Below are 7798 nucleotides of genomic sequence, written 5' to 3' on the forward strand. Positions count from 1 at the left end.
CTAGTCAGGGGGGATGAGCAGGCATTGGGGGAGTCCCTGTTCCCCCGAGCACTACCAGGAGTGACTAGAAATAATGGTCACAAGCTGGCAGAGGGTAAATTCAGACTAGACATCAGGAGGCGCTACTTCACGGTCAGGGCGGCTAGGATCTGGTACCAACTTCCAAGAGAACTGGTGCTGGCTCCTACCCTGGGGGTCTTTAAGACAAGGCTTGACAATCACCTTGCTGGGGTCATTTGACCCCAGCACTCTTTCCTGCCATGGCAGGGGTCGGACTTGATGATCTGCTCAGGTCCCTTCCAACCCTACCAACTATGAAATTATGAAACATAAACAAACATGTATTACTGTGTCCTGAAGCTCAAGTGAACTTTTTTTCTTTTTGGAAAGTTTGATTAGAAAGCTACTGCTATTTTGACCTAAGCCAGTAGGAAAATATACTTTTCTGCATATCATGTAGACATGTAAACACCCTTACTACCCTTCAACAGGCTTTACCTGTCAGCTCTCTGTTCAGGGAGCACCAGCAGCAATATCCTGTATGGGTCCTGCCATAGTGTATTTTTGAAGACAGACATCTTTGCCTCTTACCTTGCAGTGCTTGTGAATGGTACAATTAGAATTAGACCTCTGTAAGAAGGCTATATGACAGGAACTGATTCTGACCCAAGCTAACTCTGGAAGTAACAGCATGACTCAGATTTGTTAACATCCAACCAAAATGTTAATGTCTTTGTGTAACATTTCTTATATTCAGATCAATTTCATGAAAATTGCTTTGTCAGTTAACATAAATTTATATTTTGTATTTGGGGTAAAAGGTCAGCGCAGTTAGGGTGTCTTTCTCCAGATCCAGATGCATGAATTCAAACACTGCTCTGGACTTACGTCAAAGGCTGATCCCAGTTTAGTCAGCTGTAAATGGCTAGGTCATTTAGGATGAGAGTCATGGGTGACTGAACATGACGCTAGTCACATCACCCTCTCGTGGGCCATAGGTTAAGAAACTGGTGTGCCTTATCCTCATTAGCCCAATAGACTCAGATGGTCTTTCTTGCTTGTATTTTTTTCATGTCCTCATTTATTGGGAGATAAAGATACTGGCCTTGTAATGCCACACTAACTTCCAACAGAGCGATGAGGTGCTTGAGGGTAAGGCACCTTGAACATGGAGTTCTTTGAACTTCATCCTGGCATGAGGAGCAGAGCTTTATGCTTGGAAACACTGATGGAGTTGAAGTATCAGCACTGTTTTTTCGTTATTCATTTTTATGCATGTTCTTTTTTCTTTCATTGTGGGTTTTGCTGGCATTTCCACTGAAAAGGATATAGCTTTGAAGCTTAAAACTGGGTATGTTCTTTAAGAACTGGGGGTTATTCCAAAACACAATTATATTATTAGAACAAATAAATCATGACATTTCCTACTACAGCACATCGAGAAGGAATTTTTACATTATTTTAAAACTCAAGAGTGACTCCTGTTCAATACAGGCACACAGGCAACCTGAAACACCAGCTGCACTGGGAAGTGGAGATTTTTTTACAGAATTAAGTGTTTACATTTTTATTTTTTAAAGAAATGACCTGTTCTGTGTTGTGCTTCGCTGATTTTCAGTGAGTTGAATAGATTAAATTACTGTATTGTAACCAATAGCTGAATTATGATCATGAACATACTTTCCTTTGGTGAACTTACGGAGAAAATGAATACCATTTTTTCCACATACCTGAGGAATAAAAGCATTTGTGGAGAGGAATCTCTCCCAGTGGGAGCTCTTGTGTATTTTGCAGTAGTATTTTATTAAGAGCTGGAGGGTTTGAGGGTCCCACAGATGTAAGTTTTCAGTTAGCTTTACATTGTGTCCCAAACAGTCTTTAAATACTCAACTAAACTTTAATCCAATCAGTTGATTTAACTCCAAGCATGATTTATCTTTTAATCATCATCTGTTCAATGAGGAGGGGGGGAAAAAAAGCAAACTTGCTTTTGGCCTATCATGACTCATATGTGAATTCACTGGGATCAGAGTTGTGTTTTCCTTTTTGGCTGACACCTTGGCAGTTGCTCACATTGGCTTTCTGTTTAAGTATGATCATTCCTGTCCATTCCCCACCCCCCAAAATGTTTAATAGCATATAATGTTTGTCCTTTGTACCTTTTCCCAGTGAGGCATGTGATTTGTGCAAACTCCTAGTGTTGCATTAATCAAAGTGTCTGCTGTCTGACCTGCACTACAAATATGAAACATGTTTTAAAGAGTGGCTTTTCTATTTTAAACAATCAGTGCCTTACTGAGAGGATGTATTACATATAAAAAATGAATTACTAAGAACAATGATAGGGAAATATGCAAACCAGCCAATAATCTCTTGATACTGCATATATAGCTCATCTGACTGGGGTGGCAATGTTACCTAGTGGATAAAGAACCGGGATGGGATGTGAAACATGGGTTTTATGACCAATTCTCTGGATAATCTTCTGAGTAACTTAGAACAAGCAATCCTCAACCCTAGAACACCCTAGGGTGTTCTTCAGTCTCCCTGACTGTAAAACAAGAGAAGTGATACTTAATTTTCTTATAAAAAAACTAGATGTAGGTATATTCTGCCCAGACCTCATTACAGAAGGCACTATCTTATCAGTTAACTGTTTAGTTAGTAGCTATGCCATAATGCTACTCTGCCAGAGTTTAGTGTAATTCCTGTAAGTGGCTTTGGTGCCACTTTTTATTCCCTGCAGTACCCATGAAGGAGTACATCACTCAGATTAAAGTAAAAACAAGACCCAAATCTTTACCCAAACCTTAAGCCAAATAAGCCACAGAGTCTTTGAGGTTTGAGAAGTGTTGTGCAACATTTTTCCCTCAATATATTTATTATTTGTTTCATGGCCCATTCATAGTTTTCAAGATGATAGTGGGAGGAGAGGTTGCAAAATGCTGTTCTCATCATCAATTTCTAGTCTGACTAAAAATGTGAAGTAACAATATTTCACAAGAATGCAGGACATTACATTTTCCAAGCCTAGTGCTCTAGACAGGAATTGATTAGATTAAATATTTCAGATAAAGTTCCCTAATGCTGCTAGTTATTGCAGTTTCAGAGCAAGTCCCACAGTGCTTGGTTTTGTTTCTCATCCTCCTCTTGGAATTATACCACTCCGTAAGGATCACATCAAAGTATGAGTTAATAAAATAGAGTTTCTAGTGCTCTGGGCTGCAGGGAACTGAAAATGTGATCCCTAAAAGCTTCCATACCAAAAGGCAAATAAATTCAAACATATTATCTAAAGAACATCTCATGGTTTTTAAGCGAGTTTCAGATTCTTGAAAAGCTGGACTCAGTAATAAGCATTGTCTCTGGCCATATTGATATGTGGGCTTTTGGTGTTTTTCTGAGCTCACCAAATCTCAGAATCCTCTGAGGCTTTAACTAGCAATGGCCCCATTCCCTGCCGTCTGTGCGCCAGGTTGGAAAGTACACACAAACTGTCATCTTACTAGTGAGTGCCTGAATACTATTGAATTGGGCGATAACATAGGCCCATCTCCATTTTATATCCTAGGTGCTTCCCTGGTGGGGAGAGATGGCAAAGAGAGGTAAATGTGTCCAATTATATTTCGGTGTCCTGTTGTGATGAGAGTTGATAGTGCATTTGACCTCCCACAGTTTGTGTGTGGTTGTCCTCTTGCTTTCTGGATCTCTGCACAAAGCCTAAATAGATGTAGTCTGCCTATAAACCTCCCACAATGGATACAGCCAAATTTTGGCACAATGTCTACTTTACCCAACCATACCATATGCACTCGCAAGTGAAAATCAATTAACTTTCAGTTATGCCTAGTACCCAATCAGAACATAGGATTTTCTTATTCCATTTCACTGTGCTTGATGTTTGTACCATGCAAGCTGGAACAACATAACATTTCAGGTATCTGTTTATAAGCCTTGTTAGGGCCTTGTTATATAATAATTCTGGGTGGGTCCTAGAGCTCTTAACACCTGGATTGTCTGCACATTAACACCTGAAACTAGTTTTAAGGACTCATTAGGCAGCTCAAAGTTATGCCACTCCAAGGCAGGATTACCTCTAATCTGTGTTACCCAGCTTGTGTTGCGGTAGCAGGGGTGGGCAATTATTTTGGGCGGAAGGCCGCTTACTGAGTTTTGGCAAGCCATCAAGGGCCGCATGATAGGCAGCCAGGGGCAGATAAATATTAATTTTCTAAATTTTTTAGGGGCCCTGTGGGCCAGATAGAATGGCCTGGCGGGCCGCCTCCGGCCCCTGGGCTGCATTTTGCCCACCCCTGCGCTAAGGTGTAGATACTCTAGGCTACACCTTAGTGTAAACACCCCACCTGTCCCCCCCTCCCCTGCTGGCCAGGATCAGACCCAATACCCCCTCCCCCTTGCAGCCCTCCCCAGCACCCCAGATCTCCACTTACTTTCCCGCCCCCCCCCACATCCTTCGCTGCTTATGTGTCTGCCTGTACTGTCTGTCTCAGGCAGGGAGGGGTTTATCTGTTTGCCAAGGCCCCACTGCTACTACTGCTGCTCTGTGGGCAGGCTCAGCCCAGAGAAGAGCAGCAACCCAGCAGTGGTGGTGGCAGTGGCCAGGTAGGTGGATTAACCCTTTCCTGCCTGCTTACCAGGGACAGAGTTCAGACACCAAAAGTAAATGGCGGGGGGAGAAACTCCAAGGGTCAGGAGGAGAGCCCTGAGGATGGGGGGAACTAGAGGAGCCCCAAGGGAGAAGGGGGTAGGGGGTAAACCCAGAATGGGAGGGGGGCTTCTTACCTTTCAGTCCTCCAGGCCCCTGCTGGCTTGAATGTGTGACTACTCGAAACTTGAGCTAGCACTAAAATGCATCAACATTTATGCAGCTCACAGTGTAAGGTGTAACAAGGGCCTTACATATTAATTTTAGGCAGCTCCTGGAGCTCTTAACCCCTGGATTGTCCATGCATTAACACCTGAAACTAGTTTTAAGCACACTTTAGATGGCTTAAAATTATACCACTCCACGCCAGGTTTATCTCTCATCTGTGTTATCCAGCTTGTGTTCCATTCGTGTGCAGCCACTCCCCACAGATGAGCTGCCCATGTTGCAGTCCTCCAACATCCCACAATGCAGTGTCCCCTCCCCCACTCTCCTGTTCTGTGTGGACAAACTTTCCACCCCCTGAACTCTAATATCAAGGGGGTGGTTCTGGCACCAAGCCAACTCCCTCTCCTGTGCCCAGGTATGTGAACATCCTACCTGCAGGGATGCAACCCCATGCAAACATCTTGTAGAGTATGTGCCAGCTAGCCAAGTTGTAGGGCACAGACAGGTTCAGGAATAGGGGCTAGGGATGGGAGAGGGGGAGAACAAGCTGGGGGGCCGGACTGGGTCCCCATGAGAAGGGACTTTCTTCCCAGGGCAGGGGCAGTATCTCTCCCAAAAGTGCCTACCCTCACCACTCCCACCCATCCCAGGAAGCATGACCAGCAACCTCCACACCCCAACCCCAAATCCCAATTTATTAAAATGTGAGGTACAATGGAGTAAATAAACTTACTTAGTTTACTTCATCTTTATTTCTTTTTACATTCTTTATTTTTACTTTTTATTTTATTCTTCAGTGGCTGACTTCCTATATTTCACCCCCTTCCCCCACCCCCATTTCTTTCCACCTCCCATTTCATTATTCAGCCCAGCCTCTTCACATCCAGCCTCATGTTCACACCCTCCCCGAACCCATCTCTCGCACATCCCCACCTAGAGCAGGGACAAAAGCCTATCCTGACTCACCTGCCCCATAGTGGCAACTCACAGCTGCAGCTCCTCATCCAACCCCTGCTCCTGAACCCTCTAGTGGCAACTGCGCAGGTGGAGGACAGTCGGAGAAGATTTTTAGCCTTAAGGTGCCACTGCTCCAAACTCAAGCTGGTACTAACACTGATCAACATTTGAGCAGTTCAAAGTGCAACATATAACAGGGCCCTATTTCTTCTTCAGTTTATATTTCAGAGGCTCCAAGTGAGATCCAAGCCACTTATGCTAAGCACAGTACATACACACAGCAAGAGCCTCTATCCTGGAGATCTTATAATCTAAATAAAGGCAGTGTTACTTTACTCATGGGAAAATGAGGCACAAAGTTATTTGTCTAATGGTATACAAGGAATCTGTGGTTAAACTGGGAACCGAACCCAGATCTTTTTATTGTCAGTTAAGTACTGTACACCGCAAGATCATCAGTCTCTCCTCACTTAATCAGGGTCTGCAGGGTTGCCCTTGAAAACAGTTTATCTTGCAAACCTCATTGGCTCAAAGAAGGGAAAAAAGGAAACTGGCTTTTGACTTACAATGATACATCTGATCCCAATCTCCCTCTCCACTCTGGCTGCTTCCTCTCGCTATGGGACAATCTTCTTTCCCAGTAAGGCTACAGGCCCCCATCCTCCGACCCACCAATGCCCTGCAGACAGGAAAATGGAAGCCAGGTTAAACAGTGAGATCACTGGAAGGCCAAGCACCCATGAATGGAACCACAGTTGCAGCTTTCCCTAAACTTCTCTGATTTCAGAGCCAGACAGGGTTTAATCAGGGCTGATAGGCTCTTCTCTCTGCAGGCCAGCAACTCAAGAAAAACTCAAGAAAAACATACATCGTATTGAATTAAAATTGCACCTGAAAAAAGACTTCAAAATTGGACCTTTTGAATAGAAATGACAGTGTGTCATTTCTGTTGTCATTTCTGTTATTGTGGAGGTGGCAGAAGAATCTGGAGTGGCAATCAGAGACGTTAGAGTAGATGAAAACTTACCAAATGTCTTGCCCATCCTTTGATCAGTGGAGAGTTGTTTGTTACAGCATTTACAGGTATTTTCTGAAGCCTAGTAGGAAATGACTCTGGCTGAGTTTCAACAGAAGGTGTGGCTGGCAGTAGCAGACACCTGACACTGGAAAATGCCTGTACCTGGAAAAAATTCAGAAGAACTGAAGGAGGATTGTAGTAGAGGGGCTTTCCAAACACATACTTAACCATGGTTTTGATCCAGCAACATATTGAAGCCCCTGCCAGCGTGTGTGTGGTCCCATTGATATGAATATGGCTACATGCATGCTTAAACGTGGGCTTCAAGACTGTCCTGTATCAACGTGTCAGTACATGTATCTAGCACAAGAATGCAAAATGTTTCTAGCTGTATTCAGCCCTGTTTGGGATTGGGACTCCACTGTGCCTGGCATTGAACATATGCACACAGCAAGAGATGGCCCTTACCTCAGAGACTTCTATGCAATGACACATAATAAAGAGCATGAGTTCATTAAATCCCTATTTGTAAATACAAAGCAGGAAATTTGTGCACCTAAGTATATTTACTCATCCCAGGCTCATGAAACAAATATCCTTTGTTTTAATTTAAAAAATAAAAAGCATCTCATGGCAGGCCATTCATACAAGGGTCAGCCTTGTGAGTTGAGAAAATGGAGGGATAATATGGAGCAAGACCTAGGAGCTCTTAATATGAATTACTAGCAATGGAGGAAAATGCCCTTAACAGAAAGAGGTGGGGGCAGATTTGAGAATGGCCAAAGGCCTTTGGGAGTTATGGAGTTTTAAAAAAAAAGGGATCTCAAGGATCTTCTCAATGGTTCTCAATCTTTTTTGTACCAGCACCCATTTGTAAACATCAGTGGCCAGTCCCGACCCAGTGCTCCTCACTGCCAACCCACTACCCCCGAAACCCAGGCCCCAGGCCCCTCAAGCATGGGGCACTGGGGGGGGGTGGGGGGGCGTGC

Source organism: Gavialis gangeticus, unplaced genomic scaffold, assembly GCF_001723915.1.
Source record: "Gavialis gangeticus isolate Ggan-Ray unplaced genomic scaffold, GavGan_comp1, whole genome shotgun sequence".
In the NCBI taxonomy this organism is placed as follows: Eukaryota; Metazoa; Chordata; order Crocodylia; family Gavialidae; genus Gavialis; species Gavialis gangeticus.